At 36.7% G+C, this 24,934-nt stretch overlaps 1 protein-coding gene across 1 annotated transcript in view; it reads right to left on the reverse strand.

Annotated features, from left to right (window-relative positions):
- The window catches only part of LOC137333538 (receptor-interacting serine/threonine-protein kinase 2-like), a 123,285-nt gene that overhangs the window by 35,180 nt on the left and 63,171 nt on the right, over nucleotides 1-24,934 (reverse strand). The gene's annotated exons all lie outside the window — the stretch shown is intronic.

Genomic DNA, 24,934 nt, shown 5'->3' on the forward strand with positions numbered 1-24,934 from the left:
TGGTGACCAGATTCAACACTTATCAGTAAGATACTGGTGACTAGAATCAATATTTATAGGTAAGATACTGGTGACGAGAATCAATATTTATCGGTAAGATACTGGTGACTAGAATCAACACTTATCGGTAAGATGCTGGTGACTAGAATCAATACTAATCAGTAGGATACTGGTGACTGGAATCAACACTTATCGGTAAGATACTGGTGACGAGAATCAACACTTATCAGTAAGATACTGGTGACTAGAATCAACACTTATCAGTAAGATACTGGTGACTGGAATCAACATTTATCGGTAAGATACTGGTGACTAGAATCAACACTTATCAGTAAGATACTGGTGACTAGAATCAACACTTATCAGTAAGATACTGGTGACTAGATTCAACACTTATCGGTAAGATACTGGTGTCTAGAATCAATACTTATCAGTAAGATACTGGTGACTAGAATCAACACTTATCAGTAAGATACTGGTGACTCGAATCAACACTTATCGGTGGGATACTGGTGACTAGAATCAACACTTATCGGTAAGATACTGGTGACTAGAATCAACACTTAACAGTAAGATACTGGTGACTGGAATCAACACTTATCAGTAAGATACTGGTGACTAGAATCAACACTTAACAGTAAGATACTGGTGACTAGAATCAATACTTATCGGTAAGATACTGGTGACTAGAATCAATACTTATCGGTGGGATACTGGTGACTAGAATCAACACTTATCAGTAAGATACTGGTGACTAGAATCAATACTTATCGGTAAGATACTGGTGACTAGAATCAACAATTAACAGTAAGATACTGGTGACTAGAATCAACACTTATTGGTAAGATACTGGTGACGAGAATCAACACTTATCAGTAAGATACTGGTGACTAGAATCAACACTTATCAGGAAGATACTGGTGACTAGAATCAATACTTATCGGTAAGATACTGGTGACTAGAATCAACACTTAACAGTAAGATGCTGGTGACTAGAATCAACACTTCTCAGTAAGATACTGGTGACTAGAATCATTACTTATCAGTAAGATACTGGTGACTAGAATCAACACTTATTGGTAAGATACTGGTGACTAGAATCAATACTTATCAGTAAGATACTGGTGACTAGAATCAACACTTAACAGTAAGATACTGGTGACTAGAATCAACACTTATCAGTAAGATACTGGTGACTAGAATCAACACTTATCAGTAAGATACTGGTGACTAGAATCAACACTTATCGGTAAGATACTGGTGACGAGAATCAATACTTATCGGTGGGTTACTGGTGACTAGAATCAACACTTATCGGTAAGATACTGGTGACTAGAATCAACACTTAACAGTAAGATACTGGTGACTAGAATCAATACTTATCGGTAAGATACTGGTGACTAGAATCAATACTTATCAGTAAGATGCTGGTGACTAGAATCAACACTTATCGGTAAGATACTGGTAACTGGAATCAATACTTATCGGTAAGATACTGGTGACTAGAATCAATACTTATCAGTAAGATACTGGTGACTAGAATCAACACTTATCAGTAAGATACTGGTGACTAGAATCAACACTTATCTGTGGGATACTGGTGACTAGAATCAACACTTATCGGTAAGATACTGGTGACTAGAATCAACACTTATCAGTAAGATACTGGTGACTAGAATCAATACTTATCAGTAAGATGCTGGTGACTAGAATCAACACTTATCAGTAAGATACTGGTGACTAGAATCAATACTTATCAGTAAGATACTGGTGACTAGAATCAACACTCATCAGTAAGATACTGGTGACTAGATTCAACACTTATCGGGAAGATACTGGTGACTAGAATCAATACTAATCAGTAAGATACTGGTGACTAGAATCAACACTTATCGGTAAGATACTGGTGACTAGAATCAACACTTATCAGTAAGATACTGGTGACTAGAATCAACATTTATCGGTAAGATACTGGTGACTAGAATCAACACTTATCCGTAAGATACTGGTGACTAGAATCAACACTTATTCGTAAGATACTGGTGACTAGAATCAACACTTATCAGTAAGATTCTGGTGACTAGAATCAATACTTATCAGTAAGATGCTGGTGACTAGAATCAACACTTATCAGTAAGATACTGGTGACCAGCATCAACACTTATCAGTAAGATACTGGTGACTAGAATCAACACTTAACGGTAAGATACTGGTGACTAGAATCAACACTTATCGGTAAGATACTGGTGACTAGAATCAACACTTATCGGTAAGATACTGGTGACGAGATTCAACACTTATCGGTAAGATACTGGTGACTAGAATCAACTCTTATCGGTAACATACTGGTGACTAGAATCAATACTTATCGGTAAGATACTGGTGACTAGAATCAACACTTATCAGTAAGATACTGGTGACTAGAATCAACACTTATCGGTAGGATACTGGTGACTAGAATCAACACTTATCAGTAAGATACTGGTGACTAGAATCAATATTTACAGGTAAGATACTGGTGACGAGAATCAATATTTATCGGTAAGATACTGGTGACTAGATTCAATACTTATCAGTGAGATACTGGTGACGAGAATCAACACTTATCGGTAGGATACTGGTGACTAGAATCAATACTTATCGGTAAGATACTGGTGACTAGAATCAACACTTGTCGGTAAGATACTGGTGACTAGAATCAACACTTATCAGTAAGATACTGGTGACTAGAATCAACACTTATTGGTAGGATACTGGTGACTAGAATCAATACTTTTCGGTAAGATACTGGTGACTAGAATCAACACTTATCAGTAAGATACTGGTGACTAGAATCAATACTTATCGGTAAGATACTGGTGACTAGAATCAATACTTATCAGTAAGATACTGGTGACTAGAATCAACACTTATCAGTAAGATACTGGTGACTAGAATCAATACTTATCGGTAAGATACTGGTGACTAGAATCAATACTTATCGGTAAGATACTGGTGACTAGAATCAATACTTATCAGTAAGATACTGGTGACTAGAATCAACACTTATCAGTAAGATACTGGTGACTAGAATCAATACTTATCGGTAAGACACTGGTGACTAGAATCAATACTTATCAGTAAGATACTGGTGACTAGAATCAATACTTATCGGTAAGATACTGGTGACTAGAATCAACACTTATCGGTAAGATACTGGTGACTAGAATCAATACTTATCGGTAAGATACTGGTGACTAGAATCAATACTTATCGGTAAGATACTGGTGACTAGAATCAACACTTATCAGTAAGATACTGGTGACTAGAATCAACACTTATCGGTAGGATACTGGTGACTAGAATCAACACTTATCAGTAAGATACTGGTGACTAGAATCAATATTTATAGGTAAGATACTGGTGACGAGAATCAATATTTATCGGTAAGATACTGGTGACTAGAATCAACACTTATCGGTAAGATGCTGGTGAATAGAATCAATATTTATAGGTAAGATACTGGTGACTAGAATCAACACTTAACGGTAAGATACTGGTATCTAGAATCAACACTTATCGGTGGGATACTGGTGACTAGAATCAATACTTATCAGTAAGATGCTGGTGACTAGAATCAACACTTATCAGTAAGATACTGGTGACTAGAATCAATACTTATCAGTAAGATGCTGGTGACTAGAATCAACACTTATCAGTAAGATACTGGAGACTAGAATCAACACTTATCGGAAAGATACTGGTGACTAGAATCAACACTTATCGGTAAGATACTGATGACTAGAATCAATACTTATCGGTAAGATACTGGTGACTAGAATCAACACTTATCAGTAAGATACTGGTGACTAGAATCAACACTTATCGGTGGGATACTGGTGACTAGAATCAACACTTATCAGTAAGATACTGGTGACTAGAATCAACACTTATCAGTAAGATACTGGTGACTAGAATCAATACTTATCAGTAAGATACTGGTGACTAGAATCAACACTTCTCAGTAAGATACTGGTGACTAGAATCAACACTTATCGGTAAGATACTGGTGACTAGATTCAATACTAATCAGTAAGATACTGGTGACTAGAATCAACACTTATCGGTAAGATACTGGTGACTGGAATCAACACTTATCAGTAAGATACTGGTGACTAGAATCAATACTTATCAGTAAGATACTGGTGACTAGAATCAACACTTCTCAGTAAGATACTGGTGACTAGAATCAACACTTATCGGTAAGATACTGGTGACTAGATTCAATACTAATCAGTAAGATACTGGTGACTAGAATCAACACTTATCGGTAAGATACTGGTGACTGGAATCAACACTTATCAGTAAGATACTGGTGACTAGAATCAACACTTACCAGTAAGATACTGGTGACTGGAATCAACATTTATCGGTAAGATACTGGTGACTAGAATCAACACTTATCAGTAAGATACTGGTGACTAGAATCAACACTTATCAGTAAGATACTGGTGACTAGAATCAACACTTATCAGTAAGATACTGGTGACTAGATTCAACACTTATCGGTAAGATACTGGTGACGAGAATCAACACTTATCGGTAAGATACTGGTGACTAGAATCAACACTTATCGGTAGGATACTGGTGACTGGAATCAATACTTAACAGTAAGATACTGGTGACTAGAATCAACACTTATCAGTAAGATACTGGTGACTAGAATCAACACTTATCGGTAGGATACTGGTGACTAGAATCAATACTTATCGGTAAGATACTGGTGACTAGAATCAACACTTATCAGTAAGATACTGGTGACTAGAATCAATACTTATCGGTAAGATACTGGTGACTAGAATCAATACTTATCAGTAAGATACTGGTGACGAGAATCAACACTTATCGGTAGGATACTGGTGACTAGAATCAATACTTATCGGTAAGATACTGGTGACTAGAATCAACACTTATCAGTAAGATACTGGTGACTAGAATCAATAATTATCGGTAAGATACTGGTGACTAGAATCAATACTTATCAGTAAGATACTAGTGACTAGAATCAACACTTATCAGTAAGATACTGGTGACTAGAATCAATACTTATCGGTAAGATACTGGTGACTAGAATCAATACTTATCAGTAAGATACTGGTGACTAGAATCAATACTTATCGGTAAGATACTGGTGACTAGAATCAACACTTATCGGTAAGATACTGGTGACTAGAATCAATACTTATCGGTAAGATACTGGTGACTAGAATCAATACTTATCGGTAAGATACTGGTGACTAGAATCAACACTTATCGGTAAGATGCTGGTGACTAGAATCAACACATATCAGTAAGATACTGGTGACTAGAATCAACACTTATCGGTAGGATACTGGTGACTAGAATCAACACTTATCAGTAAGATACTGGTGACTAGAATCAATATTTATAGGTAAGATACTGGTGACGAGAATCAATATTTATCGGTAAGATACTGGTGACTAGAATCAACACTTATCGGTAAGATGCTGGTGACTAGAATCAATATTTATAGGTGAGATACTGGTGACTAGAATCAACACTTAACGGTAAGATACTGGTATCTAGAATCAACACTTATCGGTGGGATACTGGTGACTAGAATCAATACTTATCAGTAAGATGCTGGTGACTAGAATCAACACTTATCAGTAAGATACTGGTGACTAGAATCAATACTTATCAGTAAGATGCTGGTGACTAGAATCAACACTTATCAGTAAGATACTGGAGACTAGAATCAACACTTATCGGTAAGATACTGGTGACTAGAATCAACACTTATCGGTAAGATACTGGTGACTAGATTCAATACTAATCAGTAGGATACTGGTGACTAGAATCAACACTTATCGGTAAGATACTGGTGACTGGAATCAACACTTATCAGTAAGATACTGGTGACTAGAATCAACACTTATCAGTAAGATACTGGTGACTGGAATCAACATTTATCGGTAAGATACTGGTGACTGGAATCAACACTTATCAGTAAGATACTGGTGACTAGAATCAACACTTATCAGTAAGATACTGGTGACTAGATTCAACACTTATCGGTAAGATACTGGTGACTAGAATCAACACTTATCGGTAAGATACTGGTGACTAGAATCAACACTTATCGGTAGGATACTGGTGACTAGAATCAATACTTATCGGTAAGATACTGGTGACTAGAATCAACACTTATCAGTAAGATACTGGTGACTAGAATCAATACTTATCGGTAAGATACTGGTGACTAGAATCAATACTTATCAGTAAGATACTGGTGACGAGAATCAACACTTATCGGTAGGATACTGGTGACTAGAATCAATACTTATCGGTAAGATACTGGTGACTAGAATCAACACTTATCAGTAAGATACTGGTGACTAGAATCAATACTTATCGGTAAGATACTGGTGACTAGAATCAATACTTATCAGTAAGATACTGGTGACTAGAATCAACACTTATCAGTAAGATACTGGTGACTAGAATCAATACTTATCGGTAAGATACTGGTGACTAGAATCAATACTTATCAGTAAGATACTGGTGACTAGAATCAATACTTATCGGTAAGATACTGGTGACTAGAATCAACACTTATCGGTAAGATACTGGTGACTAGAATCAATACTTATCGGTAAGATACTGGTGACTAGAATCAACACTTATCGGTAAGATGCTGGTGACTAGAATCAACACATATCAGTAAGATACTGGTGACTAGAATCAACACTTATCGGTAGGATACTGGTGACTAGAATCAACACTTATCAGTAAGATACTGGTGACTAGAATCAATATTTATAGGTAAGATACTGGTGACGAGAATCAATATTTATCGGTAAGATACTGGTGACTAGAATCAACACTTATCGGTAAGATGCTGGTGACTAGAATCAATATTTATAGGTGAGATACTGGTGACTAGAATCAACACTTAACGGTAAGATACTGGTATCTAGAATCAACACTTATCGGTGGGATACTGGTGACTAGAATCAATACTTATCAGTAAGATGCTGGTGACTAGAATCAACACTTATCAGTAAGATACTGGTGACTAGAATCAATACTTATCAGTAAGATGCTGGTGACTAGAATCAACACTTATCAGTAAGATACTGGAGACTAGAATCAACACTTATCGGTAAGATACTGGTGACTAGAATCAACACTTATCGGTAAGATACTGGTGACTAGATTCAATACTAATCAGGAGGATACTGGTGACTAGAATCAACACTTATCGGTAAGATACTGGTGACTGGAATCAACACTTATCAGGAAGATACTGGTGACTAGAATCAACACTTATCAGTAAGATACTGGTGACTGGAATCAACATTTATCGGTAAGATACTGGTGACTAGAATCAACACTTATCAGTAAGATACTGGTGACTAGAATCAACACTTATCAGTAAGATACTGGTGACTAGAATCAACACTTATCAGTAAGATACTGGTGACTAGATTCAACACTTATCGGTAAGATACTGGTGACTAGAATCAACACTTATCGGTAAGATACTGGTGACTAGAATCAACACTTATCGGTAGGATACTGGTGACTAGAATCAATACTTAACAGTAAGATACTGGTGACTAGAATCAACACTTATCAGTAAGATACTGGTGACTAGAATCAACCCTTATCGGTAGGATACTGGTGACTAGAATCAATACTTATCGGTAAGATACTGGTGACTAGAATCAACACTTATCAGTAAGATACTGGTGACTAGAATCAATACTTATCGGTAAGATACTGGTGACTAGAATCAATACTTATCAGTAAGATACTGGTGACGAGAATCAACACTTATCGGTAGGATACTGGTGACCAGAATCAATACTTATGGGTAAGATACTGGTGACGAGAATCAATATTTATCGGTAAGATACTGGTGACTAGAATCAACCCTTATCGGTAGGATACTGGTGACTAGAATCAATACTTATCGGTAAGATACTGGTGACTAGAATCAACACTTATCAGTAAGATACTGGTGACTAGAATCAATACTTATCGGTAAGATACTGGTGACTAGAATCAACACTTATAGTAAGATACTGGTGACTAGAATCAATACTTATCGGTAAGATACTGGTGACTAGATTCAATACTTATGGGTAAGATACTGGTGACGAGAATCAATATTTATCGGTAAGATACTGGTGACTAGAATCAACACTTATCGGTAAGATGCTGGTGACTAGAATCAATATTTATCGGTAAGATACTGGTGACTAGAATCAATACTTATCGGTAAGATACTGGTGACTAGAATCAACACTTATCGGTAAGATGCTGGTGACTAGAATCAACACTTATCAGTAAGATACTGGTGACTAGAATCAACACTTATCGGTAGGATACTGGTGACTAGAATCAACACTTACCAGTAAGATACTGGTGACTAGAATCAATATTTATAGGTTAGATACTGGTGACGAGAATCAATATTTATCGGTAAGATACTGGTGACTAGAATCAATACTTATCAGTAAGATACTGGTGACGAGAATCAACACTTATCGGTAGGATACTGGTGACTAGAATCAATACTTATCGGTAAGATACTGGTGACTAGAATCAACACTTGTCGGTAAGATACTGGTGACTAGAATCAACACTTATCAGTAAGATACTGGTGACTAGAATCAACACTTATTGGTAGGATACTGGTGACTAGAATCAATACTTTTCGGTAAGATACTGGTGACTAGAATCAACACTTATCAGTAAGATACTGGTGACTAGAATCAATACTTATCGGTAAGATACTGGTGACTAGAATCAATACTTATCAGTAAGATACTGGTGACTAGAATCAACACTTATCAGTAAGATACTGGTGACTAGAATCAATACTTATCAGTAAGATACTGGTGACTAGAATCAATACTTATCAGTAAGATACTGGTGACTAGAATCAATACTTATCGGTAAGATACTGGTGACTAGAATCAATACTTATCGGTAAGATACTGGTGACTAGAATCAATACTTATCGGTAAGATACTGGTGACTAGAATCAACACTTATCAGTAAGATACTGGTGACTAGAATCAATACTTATCGGTAAGATACTGGTGACTAGAATCAATACTTATCGGTAAGATACTGGTGACTAGAATCAATACTTATCGGTAAGATACTGGTGACTAGAATCAATACTTATCGGTAAGATACTGGTGACTAGAATCAACACTTATCGGTAAGATGCTGGTGACTAGAATCAACACTTATCAGTAAGATACTGGTGACTAGAATCAACACTTATCGGTAGGATACTGGTGACTAGAATCAACACTTATCAGTAAGATACTGGTGACTAGAATCAATATTTATAGGTAAGATACTGGTGACGAGAATCAATATTTATCGGGAAGATACTGGTGACTAGAATCAACACTTATCGGTAAGATGCTGGTGAATAGAATCAATATTTATAGGTAAGATACTGGTGACTGGAATCAACACTTAACGGTAAGATACTGGTATCTAGAATCAACACTTATCGGTGGGATACTGGTGACTAGAATCAATACTTATCAGTAAGATGCTGGTGACTAGAATCAACACTTATCAGTAAGATACTGGTGACTAGAATCAATACTTATCAGTAAGATGCTGGTGACTAGAATCAACACTTATCAGTAAGATACTGGAGACTAGAATCAACACTTATCGGTAAGATACTGGTGACTAGAATCAACACTTATCGGTAAGATACTGGTGACTAGAATCAACACTTATCGGTAAGATACTGGTGACTAGAATCAATACTTATCGGTAAGATACTGGTGACTAGAATCAACACTTATCGGTGGGATACTGGTGACTCGAATCAACACTGATCGGTAAGATACTGGTGACTAGAATCAACACTTATCAGTAAGATACTGGTGACTAGAATCAACACTTATCAGTAAGATACTGGTGACTAGAATCAATACTTATCAGTAAGATACTGGTGACTAGAATCAACACTTCTCAGTAAGATCCTGGTGACTAGAATCAACACTTATCGGTAAGATACTGGTGACTAGATTCAATACTAATCAGTAAGATACTGGTGACTAGAATCAACACTTATCGGTAAGATACTGGTGACTGGAATCAACACTTATCAGTAAGATACTGGTGACTAGAATCAACACTTATCAGTAAGATACTGGTGACTGGAATCAACATTTATCGGTAAGATACTGGTGACTAGAATCAACACTTATCAGTAAGATACTGGTGACTAGAATCAACACTTATCAGTAAGATACTGGTGACTAGAATCAACACTTATCAGTAAGATACTGGTGACTAGATTCAACACTTATCGGTAAGATACTGGTGACTAGAATCAACACTTATCGGTAAGATACTGGTGACTAGAATCAACACTTATCGGTAGGATACTGGTGACTAGAATCAATACTTAACAGTAAGATACTGGTGACGAGAATCAACACTTATCAGTAAGATACTGGTGACTAGAATCAATACTTATCGGTAAGATACTGGTGACTAGAATCAATACTTATCAGTAAGATACTGGTGACTAGAATCAATACTTATCGGTAAGATACTGGTGACTAGAATCAACACTTATCGGTAAGATACTGGTGACTAGAATCAATACTTATCGGTAAGATACTGGTGACTAGAATCAATACTTATCGGTAAGATGCTGGTGACTAGAATCAACACTTATCAGTAAGATACTGGTGACTAGAATCAACACTTATCGGTAGGATACTGGTGACTAGAATCAACACTTATCAGTAAGATACTGGTGACTAGAATCAATATTTATAGGTAAGATACTGGTGACGAGAATCAATATTTATCGGTAAGATACTGGTGACTAGAATCAACACTTATCGGTAAGATGCTGGTGACTAGAATCAATATTTATAGGTGAGATACTGGTGACTAGAATCAACACTTAACGGTAAGATACTGGTATCTAGAATCAACACTTATCGGTGGGATACTGGTGACTAGAATCAATACTTATCAGTAAGATGCTGGTGACTAGAATCAACACTTATCAGTAAGATACTGGTGACTAGAATCAATACTTATCAGTAAGATGCTGGTGACTCGAATCAACACTTATCAGTAAGATACTGGAGACTAGAATCAACACTTATCGGTAAGATACTGGTGACTAGAATCAACACTTATCGGTAAGATACTGGTGACTGGAATCAACATTTATCGGTAAGATACTGGTGACTAGAATCAACACTTATCAGTAAGATACTGGTGACTAGAATCAACATTTATCAGTAAGATACTGGTGACTAGAATCAACACTTATCAGTAAGATACTGGTGACTAGAATCAACACTTATCAGTAAGATACTGGTGACTGGAATCAACATTTATCAGTAAGATACTGGTGACTAGAATCAACACTTATCAGTAAGATACTGGTGACTAGAATCAACACTTATCAGTAAGATACTGGTGACTAGAATCAACACTTATCAGTAAGATACTGGTGACTAGATTCAACACTTATCGGTAAGATACTGGTGACTAGAATCAACACTTATCGGTAAGATACTGGTGACTAGAATCAACACTTATCGGTAGGATACTGGTGACTAGAATCAATACTTAACAGTAAGATACTGGTGACTAGAATCAACACTTATCAGTAAGATACTGGTGACTAGAATCAACACTTATCGGTCGGATACTGGTGACTAGAATCAATACTTATCGGTAAGATACTGGTGACGAGAATCAACACTTATCAGTAAGATACTGGTGACTAGAATCAATACTTATCGGTAAGATACTGGTGACTAGAATCAATACTTATCAGTAAGATACTGGTGACGAGAATCAACACTTATCGGTAGGATACTGGTGACTAGAATCAATACTTATCGGTAAGATACTGGTGACTAGAATCAACACTTATCGGTAAGATACTGGTGACTAGAATCAATACTTATCGGTAAGATACTGGTGACTAGAATCAATACTTATCGGTAAGATACTGGTGACGAGAATCAATATTTATCGGTAAGATACTGGTGACTAGAATCAACTCTTAACGGTAAGATACTGGTGTCTAGAATCAACACTTATCGGTGGGATACTGGTGACCAGAATCAACACTTATCGGTAAGATACTGGTGACTAGAATCAACACTTATCGGTAAGATACTGGTGACTAGAATCAATAGTTATCGGTAAGATACTGGTGACTAGAATCAATACTTATCGGTAAGATACTGGTGACTAGAATCAACACTTAACAGTAAGATACTGGTGACGAGAAACAACACTTATCGGTAAGATACTGGTGACTAGAATCAATACTTATCGGTAAGATACTGGTGACTAGAATCAATACTTATCAGTAAGATGCTGGTGACGAGAATCAACACTTATCAGTAAGATACTGGTGACTAGAATCAATACTTATCAGTGAGATGCTGGTGACTAGAATCAACACTTATCAGTAAGATACTGGAGACTAGAATCAACACTTATCGGTAAGATACTGGTGACTAGAATCAACACTTATCAGTAAGATACTGGTGACTAGAATCAACACTTATCGGTAGGATACTGGTGACAAGAATCAACACTTATCAGTAAGATACTGGTGACTAGAATCAATATTTATAGGTAAGATACTGGTGACGAGAATCAATATTTATCGGTAAGATACTGGTGACTAGAATCAACACTTATCGGTAAGATGCTGGTGACTAGAATCAATATTTATAGGTAAGATACTGGTGACTAGAATCAACACTTAACGGTAAGATACTGGTGACTAGAATCAACACTTAACAGTAAGATACTGGTGACTAGAATCAACACTTATCAGTAAGATGCTGGTGACTAGAATCAACACTTCTCAGTAAGATACTGGTGACTAGAATCATCACTTATCAGTAAGATACTGGTGACTAGAATCAACACTTATTGGTAAGATACTGGTGACTAGAATCAATACTTATCAGTAAGATACTGGTGACTAGAATCAACACTTAACAGTAAGATACTGGTGACTAGAATCAACACTTATCGGTCAGATACTGGTGACTAGAATCAACACTTGTCAGTAAGATACTGGTGACTAGAATCAACACTTATCGGTAAGATACTGGTGACTAGAATCAATACTTATAGGTGGGATACTGGTGACTAGAATCAACACTTATCGGTAAGATACTGGTGACTAGAATCAACAATTAACAGTAAGATACTGGTGACTAGAATCAACACTTATCAGTAAGATACTGGTGACTAGAATCAACACTTAACAGTAAGATACTGGTGACTAGAATCAATACATATCGGTAAGATACTGGTGACTAGAATCAATACTTATCATAAGATGCTGGTGACTAGAATCAACACTTATCGGTAAGATACTGGTGACTGGAATCAATACTTATCGGTAAGATACTGGTGACTAGAATCAATACTTCTCAGTAAGATACTGGTGACTAGAATCAACACTTATCAGTAAGATACTGGTGACTAGAATCAACACTTATCAGTAAGATACTGGTGACTAGAATCAACACTTATCGGTGGGATACTGGTGACTAGAATCAACACTTATCGGTAAGATACTGGTGACTAGAATCAACACTTATCAGTAAGATACTGGTGACTAGAATCAATACTTATCAGTAAGATGCTGGTGACTGGAATCAACACTTATCAGTAAGATACTGGTGACTAGAATCAATACTTATCAGTGAGATACTGGTGACTAGAATCAACACTTATCAGTAAGATACTGGTGACAAGAATCAACACTTATCGGGAAGATACTGGTGACTAGAATCAATACTAATCAGTAAGATACTGGTGACTAGAATCAACACTTATCGGTAAGATACTGGTGACTAGAATCAACACTTATCAGTAAGATACTGGTGACTAGAATCAACACTTATTAGTAAGATACTGGTGACTAGAATCAACACTTATCAGTAAGATACTGGTGACTAGAATCAATACTTATCAGTAAGATACTGGTGACTAGAATCAACACTTATCAGTAAGATACTGGTGACCAGCATCAACACTTATCAGTAAGATACTGGTGACTAGAATCAACACTTAACGGTAAGATACTGGTGACTAGAATCAACACTTATCGGTAAGATACTGGTGACTAGAATCAACACTTATCGGTAAGATACTGGTGACTAGATTCAACACTTATCGGTAAGATACTGGTGACTAGAATCAACACTTATCGGTAAGATACTGGTGACTAGAATCAATACTTATCGGTAAGATACTGGTGACTAGAATCAACACTTATCGGTAAGATGCTGGTGACTAGAATCAACACTTATCAGTAAGATACTGGTGACTAGAATCAACACTTATCGGTAGGATACTGGTGACTAGAATCAACACTTATGGGTAAGATACTGGTGACGAGAATCAATATTTATCAGTAAGATACTGGTGACTAGAATCAATACTTATCAGTAAGATACTGGTGACGAGAATCAACACTTATCGGTAGGATACTGGTGACTAGAATCAATACTTATCGGTAAGATACTGGTGACTAGAATCAACACTTGTCGGTAAGATACTGGTGACTAGAATCAACACTTGTCGGTAAGATACTCGTGACTAGAATCAACACTTATCAGTAAGATACTGGTGACTAGAATCAACACTTATTGGTAGGATACTGGTGACTGGAATCAATACTTTTCGGTAAGATACTGGTGACTAGAATCAACACTTATCAGTAAGATACTGGTGACGAGAATCAATACTTATCGGTAAGATACTGGTGACTAGAATCAATACTTATCAGTAAGATACTGGAGACTAGAATCAACACTTATCGGTAAGATACTGGTGACTAGAATCAACACTTATCAGTAAGATACTGGTGACTAGAATCAACACTTATCGGTAGGATACTGGTGACTAGAATCAACACTTATCAGTAAGATACTGGTGACTAGAATCAATATTTATAGGTAAGATACTGGTGACGAGAATCAATATTTATCGGTAAGATACTGGTGACGAGAATCAACACTTATCGGTAAGATGCTGGTGACTAGAATCAATATTTATAGGTAAGATACTGGTGACTAGAATCAACACTTAACGGTAAGATACTGGTGACTAGAATCAACACTTAACAGTAAGATACTGGTGACTAGAATCAACACTTATCAGTAAGATGCTGGTGACTAGAATCAACACTTCTCAGTAAGATACTGGTGACTAGAATCATCACTTATCAGTAAGATACTGGTGACTAGAATCAACACTTATTGGTAAGATACTGGTGACTAGAATCAATACTTATCAGTAAGATACTGGTGACTAGAATCAACACTTAACAGTAAGATACTGGTGACTAGAATCAACACTTATCGGTCAGATACTGGTGACTAGAATCAACACTTGTCAGTAAGATACTGGTGACTAGAATCAACACTTATCAGTAAGATACTGGTGACTAGAATCAACACTTATCGGTGGGATACTGGTGACTAGAATCAACACTTATCGGTAAGATACTGGTGACTAGAATCAACACTTATCAGTAAGATACTGGTGACTAGAATCAATACTTATCGGTAAGATGCTGGTGACTAGAATCAACACTTATCAGTAAGATACTGGTGACTAGAATCAATACTTATCAGTAAGATACTGGTGACTAGAATCAACACTTATCAGTAAGATACTGGTGACTAGAATCAACACTTATCGGGAAGATACTGGTGACTAGAATCAATACTAATCAGTAAGATACTGGTGACTAGAATCAACACTTATCGGTAAGATACTGGTGACTAGAATCAACACTTATCAGTAAGATACTGGTGACTAGAATCAACATTTATCGGTAAGATACTGGTGACTAGAATCAACACTTATCCGTAAGATACTGGTGACTAGAATCAACACTTATTAGTAAGATACTGGTGACTAGAATCAACACTTATCAGTAAGATACTGGTGACCAGCATCAACACTTATCAGTAAGATACTGGTGACTAGAATCAACACTTATCGGTAAGATACTGGTGACTAGAATCAACACTTATCGGTAAGATACTGGTGACGAGATTCAACACTTATCGGTAAGATACTGGTGACTAGAATCAACACTTATCGGTAAGATACTGGTGACTAGAATCAATACTTATCGGTAAGATACTGGTGACTAGAATCAACACTTATCGGTAAGATGCTGGTGACTAGAATCAACACTTATCAGTAAGATACTGGTGACTAGAATCAACACTTATCGGGAGGATACTGGTGACTAGAATCAACACTTATCAGTAAGATACTGGTGACGAGAATCAATATTTATAGGTAAGATACTGGTGACGAGAATCAATATTTATCGGTAAGATACTGGTGACTAGAATCAACACTTGTCGGTAAGATACTGGTGACTAGAATCAACACTTGTCGGTAAGATACTGGTGACTGGAATCAACACTTATCAGTAAGATACTGGTGACTAGAATCAACACTTATTGGTAGGATACTGGTGACTAGAATCAATACTTTTCGGTAAGATACTGGTGACTAGAATCAACACTTATCAGTAAGATACTGGTGACTAGAATCAATACTTATCGGTAAGATACTGGTGACTAGAATCAATACTTATCAGTAAGATACTGGTGACTAGAATCAACACTTATCGGTAAGATACTGGTGACTAGAATCAATACTTATCGGTACGATAGTGGTGACTAGAATCAACACTTATCGGTAAGATGCTGGTGACTAGAATCAACACTTATCAGTAAGATACTGGTGACTAGAATCAACACTTATCGGTAGGATACTGGTGACTAGAATCAACACCTATCAGTAAGATACTGGTGACTAGAATCAATATTTATAGGTAAGATACTGGTGACGAGAATCAATATTTATCGGTAAGATACTGGTGACTAGAATCAACACTTATCGGTAAGATGCTGGTGACTAGAATCAATATTTATAGGTAAGATACTGGTGACTAGAATCAACACTTAACGGTAAGATACTGGTATCGAGAATCAACACTTATCGGTGGGATACTGGTGACTAGAATCAATACTTATCAGTAAGATGCTGGTGACTAGAATCAACACTTATCAGTAAGATACTGGTGACGAGAATCAATACTTATCAGTAAGATGCTGGTGACTAGAATCAACACTTATCAGTAAGATACTGGAGACGAGAATCAACACTTATCGGTAAGATACTGGTGACTAGAATCAACACTTATCGGTAAGATACTGGTGACTAGAATCAACACTTATCGGTAAGATACTGGTGACTAGAATCAATACTTATCGGTAAGATACTGGTGACTAGAATCAACACTTATCAGTAAGATACTGGTGACTAGAATCAACACTTATCGGTGGGATACTGGTGACTCGAATCAACACTTATCGGTAAGATACTGGTGACTAGAATCAACACTTATCAGTAAGATACTGGTGACTAGAATCAACACTTATCAGTAAGATACTGCTGACTCGAATCAATACTTATCAGTAAGATACTGGTGACTAGAATCAACACTTCTCAGTAAGATACTGGTGACTGGAATCAACACTTATCGGTAAGATACTGGTGACTAGATTCAACACTAATCAGTAGGATACTGGTGACTGGAATCAACACTTATCGGTAAGATACTGGTGACTAGATTCAACACTAATCAGTAGGATACTGGTGACTCGAATCAACACTTATCGGTAAGATACTGGTGACTGGAATCAACACTTATCAGTAAGATACTGGTGACTAGAATCAACACTTATCAGTAAGATACTGGTGACTGGAATCAACATTTATCGGTAAGATACTGGTGACTAGAATCAACACTTATCAGTAAGATACTGGTGACTAGAATCAACACTTATCAGTAAGATACTGGTGACTAGAATCAACACTTATCAGTAAGATACTGGTGATTAGAATCAACACTTATCGGTAAGATACTGGTGACTAGAATCAACACTTATCGGTAGGATACTGGTGACTAGAATCAATACTTAACAGTAAGATACTGGTGACTAGAATCAACACTTATCAGTAAGATACTGGTGACTAGAATCAACACTTATCGGTAGGATACTGGTGACTAGAATCAATACTTATCGGTAAGATACGGGTGACTAGAATCAACACTTATCAGTAAGATACTGGTGACTAGAATCAATACTTATCGGTAAGATACTGGTGACTAGAATCAATATTTATAGGTAAGATACTGGTGACGAGAATCAATATTTATCGGTAAGATACTGGTGACTAGAATCAACACTTATCGGTAAGATGCTGGTGACTAGAATCAATATTTATAGGTAAGATACTGGTGACCAGAATCAACACTTAACGGTAAGATACTGGTGTCTAGAATCAACACTTATCGGTAAGATACTGGTGACTAGAATCAATACTTATCGGTAAGATACTGGTGACTAGAATCAACACTTAACAGTAAGATACTGGTGACTAGATTCAACACTTATCGGTAAGACACTGGTGACTAGAATCAATACTTATCAGTAAGATACTGGTGACTAGAATCAATACTTATCAGTAAGATGCTGGTGACTAGAATCAACACTTATCAGTAAGATACTGGTGACTAGAATCAACACTTATCAGTAAGATACTGGTGACTAGAATCAACACTTCTCAGTAAGATACTGGTGACTAGAATCAACACTTATCGGTAAGATACTGGTGACTAGAATCAATACTAATCAGTAGGATACTGGTGACTGGAATCAACACTTATCGGTAAGATACTGGTGACTAGAATCAACACTTATCAGTAAGATACTGGTGACTAGAATCAACACTTATCAGTAAGATACTGGTGACTGGAATCAACATTTATCGGTAAGATACTGGTGACTAGAATCAACACTTATCAGCAAGATACTGGTGACTAGAATCAACACTTATTAGTAAGATACTGGTGACTAGAATCAACACTTATCAGTAAGATACTGGTGACTAGAATCAACACTTAACGGTAAGATACTGGTGACTAGAATCAACACTTATCGGTAAGATACTGGTGACTAGAATCAACACTTATCAGTAAGATACTGGTGACTAGATTCAACACTTATCGGTAAGATACTGGTGACTAGAATCAACACTTATCGGTAAGATACTGGTGACTAGAATCAACACTTATCGGTAAGATACTGGTGACTAGAATCAATACTTAACAGCAAGATACTGGTGACTAGAATCAATACTTAACAGTAAGATACTGGTGACTAGAATCAACACTTATCAGTAAGATACTGGTGACTAGAATCAACCTTATCGGTAGGATACTGGTGACTAGAATCAATATTTATCGGTAAGATACTGGTGACTAGAATCAACACTTATCGGTAAGATACTGGTGACTAGAATCAATACTTATCGGTAAGATACTGGTGACTAGAATCAATACTTATCAGTAAGATACTGGTGACTAGAATCAACACTTATCGGTAAGATACTGGTGTGTAGAATCAATACTTATCGGTAAGATACTGGTGACTAGAATCAATACTTATCGGTAAGATACTGGTGACTAGAATCAACACTTATCGGTAAGATGCTGGTGACTAGAATCAACACTTATCAGTAAGATACTGGTGACTAGAATCAACACTTATCGGTAGGATACTGGTGACGAGAATCAACACTTATCAGTAAGATACTGGTGACTAGAATCAATATTTATTGGTAAGATACTGGTGACTAGAATCAATATTTATCGGTAAGATACTGGTGACTAGAATCAACACTTATCTGTAAGATGCTGGTGACTAGAATCAATATTTATAGGTAAGATACTGGTGACTAGAATCAATAATTATCAGTAAGATACTGGTGACTAGAATCAATATTTACAGGTAAGATACTGGTGACTAGAATCAACACTTAACGGTAAGATACTGGTGTCTAGAATCAACACTTATCGGTGGGATACTGGTGACTAGAATCAATACTTATCGGTAAGATACTGGTGACTAGAATCAACACTTATCGGTAAGATACTGGTGACTAGAATCAACACTTATCGGTAAGATACTGGTGACTAGAATCAATACTTATCGGTAAGATACTGGTGACTAGAATCAACACTTCACAGTAAGATACTGGTGACCAGAATCAACACTTATCGGTAAGATACTGGTGACTAGAATCAATACTTATCAGTAAGATGCTGGTGACTAGAATCAACACTTATCAGTAAGATACTGGTGACTAGAATCAATACTTATCAGTAAGATGCTGGTGACTAGAATCAACACTTATCAGTAAGATACTGGAGACTAGAATCAACACTTATCGGTAAGATACTGGTGACTAGAATCAACACTTATCGGTAAGATACTGGTGACTAGAATCAATACTTATCGGTAAGATACTGGTGACTAGAATCAATACTTATCGGGAAGATACTGGTGACTAGAATCAACACTTATCAGTAAGTTACTGGTGACTAGAATCAATATTTATCAGTAAGATGCTGGTGACTAGAATCAACACTTATCAGTAAGATACTGGTGACTAGAATCAATACTTATCGGTGGGATACTGGTGACTAGAATCAACACTTATCGGTAAGATACTGGTGACTAGAATCAACACTTATCAGTAAGATACTGGTGACTGGAATCAACATTTATCGGTAAGATACTGGTGACTAGAATCAACACTTATTAGTAAGATACTGGTGACTAGAATCAACACTTATCAGTAAGATACTGGTGACTAGAATCAACACTTAACGGTAAGATACTGGTGACTAGAATCAACACTTATCGGTAAGATACTGGTGACTAGAATCAACACTTATCAGTAAGATACTGGTGACTAGATTCAACACTTATCGGTAAGATACTGGTGACTAGAATCAACACTTATCGGTAAGATACTGGTGACTAGAATCAACACTTATCGGTAGGATACTGGTGACTAGAATCAATACTTAACAGTAAGATACTGGTGACTAGAATCAACACTTATCGGTAAGATACTGGTGACTAGAATCAATACTTATCGGTAAGATACTGGTGACTAGAATCAACACTTATCAGTAAGATACTGGTGACTAGAATCAACACTTATCAGTAAGATACTGGTGACTAGAATCAACCTTATCGGTAGGATACTGGTGACTAGAATCAACACTTATCGGTAAGATACTGGTGACTAGAATCAATACTTATCGGTAAGATACTGGTGACTAGAATCAATACTTATCAGTAAGATACTGGTGACTAGAATCAACACTTATCGGTAAGATACTGGTGACTAGAATCAACACTTATCTGTAAGATACTGGTGACTAGAATCAACACTTATCGGTAGGATACTGGTGACTAGAATCAACACTTATCAGTAAGATACTGGTGACTAGAATCAATATTTATTGGTAAGATACTGGTGACTAGAATCAATATTTATCGGTAAGATACTGGTGACTAGAATCAACACTTATCTGTAAGATGCTGGTGACTGGAATCAATATTTATAGGTAAGATACTGGTGACTAGAATCAATAATTATCAGTAAGATACTGGTGACTAGAATCAATATTTACAGGTAAGATACTGGTGACTAGAATCAACACTTAACGGTAAGATACTGGTGTCTAGAATCAACACTTATCGGTGGGATACTGGTGACTAGAATCAATACTTATCGGTAAGATACTGGTGACTAGAATCAACACTTATCGGTAAGATACTGGTGACTAGAATCAACACTTATCGGTAAGATACTGGTGACTAGAATCAATACTTATCGGTAAGATACTGGTGACTAGAATCAACACTTAACAGTAAGATACTGGTGACCAGAATCAACACTTATCGGTAAGATACTGGTGACTAGAATCAATACTTATCAGTAAGATGCTGGTGACTAGAATCAACACTTATCAGTAAGATACTGGTGACTAGAATCAATACTTATCAGTAAGATGCTGGTGACTAGAATCAACACTTATCAGTAAGATACTGGAGACTAGAATCAACACTTATCGGTAAGATACTGGTGACTAGAATCAACACTTATCGGTAAGATACTGGTGACTAGAATCAATACTTATCGGTAAGATACTGGTGACTAGAATCAATACTTATCGGTAAGGTACTGGTGACTAGAATCAACACTTAACAGTAAGATACTGGTGACTAGAATCAACACTTATCAGTAAGTTACTGGTGACTAGAATCAATATTTGTCAGTAAGATGCTGGTGACTAGAATCAACACTTATCAGTAAGATACTGGTGACTAGAATCAACACTTATCGGTGGGATACTGGTGACGAGAATCAACACTTATCGGTAAGATACTGGTGACTAGAATCAACACTTAACAGTAAGATACTGGTGACTAGAATCAACACTTATCGGTAAGATACTGGTGACTAGAATCAACACTTAACAGTAAGATACTGGTGACTAGAATCAATACTTATCAGTAAGATACTGGTGACTAGAATCATCACTTATCAGTAAGATACTGGTGACTAGAATCAACACTTATTGGTAAGATACTGGTGACTAGAATCAATACTTATCAGTAAGATCCTGGTGACTAGAATCAACACTTAACAGTAAGATACTGGTGACTAGAATCAACACTTATCGGTAAGATACTGGTGACTAGAATCAACACTTGTCAGTAAGATACTGGTGACTAGAATCAACACTTATCGGTAAGATACTGGTGACTGGAATCAACACTTATCGGTGGGATACTGGTGACTAGAATCAACACTTATCGGTAAGATACTGGTGACTAGAATCAACACTTAACAGTAAGATACTGGTGACTAGAATCAACACTTATCAGTAAGATACTGGTGACTAGAATCAACACTTAACAGTAAGATACTGGTGACTAGAATCAATACTTATCGGTAAGATACTGGTGACTAGAATCAATACTTGTCAGTAAGATGCTGGTGACTGGAATCAACACTTATCGGTAAGATACTGGTGACGAGAATCAATACTTATCGGTAAGATACTGGTGACTAGAATCAATACTTATCAGTAAGATACTGGTGACTGGAATCAACACTTATCAGTAAGATACTGGTGACTAGAATCAACACTTATCGGTGGGATACTGGTGACTAGAATCAACGCTTATCGGTAAGATACTGGTGACTAGAATCAACACTTAACAGTAAGATACTGGTGACTAGAATCAACACTTATCAGTAAGATACTGGTTACTAGAATCAACACTTAACAGTGAGATACTGGTGACTAGAATCAATACTTATCGGTAAGATACTGGTGACTAGAATCAATACTTATCAGTAAGATGCTGGTGACTAGAATCAACACTTATCGGTAAGATACTGGTGACTAGAATCAATACTTATCGGTGGGATACTGGTGACTAGAATCAACACTTATCGATAAGATACTGGTGACTAGAATCAATACTTATCGGTAAGATACTGGTGACTAGAATCAACACTTAACAGTAAGATACTGGTGACTAGAATCAACACTTATCAGTAAGATACTGGTGACTCGAATCAACACTTCTCAGTGAGATACTGGTGACTAGAATCAATACTTATCAGTAAGATACTGGTGACTAGAATCAACACTTATCAGTAAGATACTGGTGACTAGAATCAACACTTATCGGTGGGATACTGGTGACTAGAATCAACACTTATCGGTAAGATACTGGTGACTAGAATCAACACTTATCAGTAAGATACTGGTGACTAGAATCAACACTTATCAGTAAGATACTGGTGACTAGAAACAACACTTATCAGTAAGATACTGGTGACCAGAATCAACACTTATCAGTAAGATACTGGTGACTAGAATCAACACTTATCGGTAAGATACTGGTGACTAGAATCAATACTAATCAGTAAGATGCTGGTGACTAGAATCAACACTTATCAGTAAGATACTGGAGACTAGAATCAACACGTATCGGTAAGATACTGCTGACTAGAATCAACACTTATCGGTAAGATACTGGTGACTAGAATCAACACTTATCGGTAAGATACTGGTGACTAGAATCAATACTTATCGGTAAGATATTGGTTACTAGAATCAACACTTATCGGGTAAGATACTGGTGACTAGAATCAACACTTAGCAGTAAGATACTGGTGACTGGAATCAACACTTATCAGTAAGATACTGGTGACTAGAATCAACACTTATCAGTAAGATCCTGGTGACTAGAATCAACATTTATCGGTGGGATACTGGTGACTAGAATCAACACTTATCGGTAAGATACTGGTGACTAGAATCAACACTTAACAGTAAGATACTGGTGACTAGAATCAACACTTATCAGTAAGATACTGGTGACTAGAATCAACACTTAACAGTAAGATACTGGTGACTAGAATCAATACTTATCGGTAAGATACTGGTGACTAGATTCAATACTTATCAGTAAGATGCTGGTGACCAGAATCAACACTTATCGGTAAGATACTGGTGACTAGAATCAATACTTATCGGTGGGATACTGGTGACTAGAATCAATACTTATCGGTAAGATACTGGTGACTAGAATCAACACTTATTGGTAAGATACTGGTGACTAGAATCAACACTTATCAGTAAGATACTGGTGACTAGAATCAGCACTTCTCAGTAAGATATTGGTGACTAGAATCATCACTTATCAGTAAGATACTGGTGACTAGAATCAACACTTATTGGTAAGATACTGGTGACTAGAATCAACACTTATCAGTAAGATACTGGTGACTAGAATCAGCACTTATCGGTAAGATACTTGTGACTAGAATCAACACTTATCAGTAAGATACTGGTGACTAGAATCAACACTTATCGGTAAGATACTGGTGACTAGAATCA

Source organism: Heptranchias perlo, chromosome 16, assembly GCF_035084215.1.
Source record: "Heptranchias perlo isolate sHepPer1 chromosome 16, sHepPer1.hap1, whole genome shotgun sequence".
Classification (NCBI taxonomy): domain Eukaryota; kingdom Metazoa; phylum Chordata; class Chondrichthyes; order Hexanchiformes; family Hexanchidae; genus Heptranchias; species Heptranchias perlo.